Source organism: Arachis stenosperma, unplaced genomic scaffold (genome assembly GCF_014773155.1).
Source record: "Arachis stenosperma cultivar V10309 unplaced genomic scaffold, arast.V10309.gnm1.PFL2 arast.V10309.gnm1.Scaffold_100025, whole genome shotgun sequence".
In the NCBI taxonomy this organism is placed as follows: domain Eukaryota; kingdom Viridiplantae; phylum Streptophyta; class Magnoliopsida; order Fabales; family Fabaceae; genus Arachis; species Arachis stenosperma.
This window is the reverse complement of record NW_026651369.1, coordinates 2,788,355-2,789,425: the sequence shown is the minus strand read 5'-3', so window position 1 is coordinate 2,789,425 and position 1,071 is coordinate 2,788,355. Positions and strand designations below refer to the sequence as shown.

At 41.3% G+C, this 1,071-nt stretch overlaps 1 non-coding gene across 1 annotated transcript; it reads right to left on the bottom strand.

Annotated features, from left to right (window-relative positions):
* Positions 1–386: 386 nt before the first annotated feature.
* Positions 387–494, bottom strand: LOC130959887 (small nucleolar RNA R71). The gene has a single exon (XR_009078878.1). It is a non-coding gene; the product is annotated as a small nucleolar RNA R71 (small nucleolar RNA).
* Between the last annotated feature and the right edge of the window lie 577 nt (positions 495–1,071).

The window sequence follows — 1,071 nt, the reverse complement described above, 5'->3', positions numbered from 1 at the left end:
ACAATGCAAACAATGCAAGGAAGGTGCTGGGTGACTTTACTGCACCTACTCCCGACTTCTACGGGAGAAGCATCTCTATCCCTGCCATTGGAGCAAACAACTTTGAGCTTAAGCCTCAATTAGTTTCTCTAATGCAACAGAATTGCAAGTTCCATGGACTTCCATTGGAAGATCCTCATCAGTTTTTAGCTGAGTTCTTGCAAATCTGTGACACTGTCAAGACTAATGGGGTAGACCCTGAGGTCTATAGACTTATGCTATTCCCTTTTGCTGTAAGAGACAGAGCTAGAACATGGTTGGATTCTCAACCTAAAGAAAGCCTGGACTCTTGGGAAAAGCTAGTCAATGCCTTCTTGGCAAAGTTCTTTCCACCTCAAAAATTGAGCAAGCTTAGAGTGGAAGTCCAAACCTTCAGACAGAAGGATGGAGAATCCCTCTATGAAGCTTGGGAAAGATACAAACAATTAATCAGAAAGTGTCCTTCAGACATGCTTTCTGAATGGAGCATCATAGGTATTTTCTATGATGGTCTCTCTGAACTATCCAAGATGTCTTTGGATAGCTCTGCTGGAGGATCTCTTCATTTGAAGAAGACACCTACAGAAGCTCAAGAGCTAATTGAAATGGTTGCAAATAACCAATTCATGTACACTTCTGAAAGGAATCCTGTGAACAATGGGACAAATCAGAAGAAAGGAGTTCTTGAGATTGACACTCTGAATGCCATATTGGCTCAAAACAAAATATTGACTCAACAAGTCAATATGATTTCTCAAAGTCTGTCTGGAATGCAAAATGCACCTGGCAGTACTAAGGATACTTCATCTGAGGAAGAAGCTTATGATCCTGAGAACCCTTCAATGGAAGAGGTGAATTACCTAGGAGAACCCCATGGAAACACCTATAATTCTTCATGGAGAAATCACCCAAATTTCTCATGGAAGAATCAAGAGAGACCTCAACAAGGTTTCAACAACAACAATGGTGGAAGAAACAGGTTTAGCAATGGCAAGCCTTTTCCATCATCTTCTCAGCAACAGACAGAGAATTCTAAGCAGAACACCTCTGACT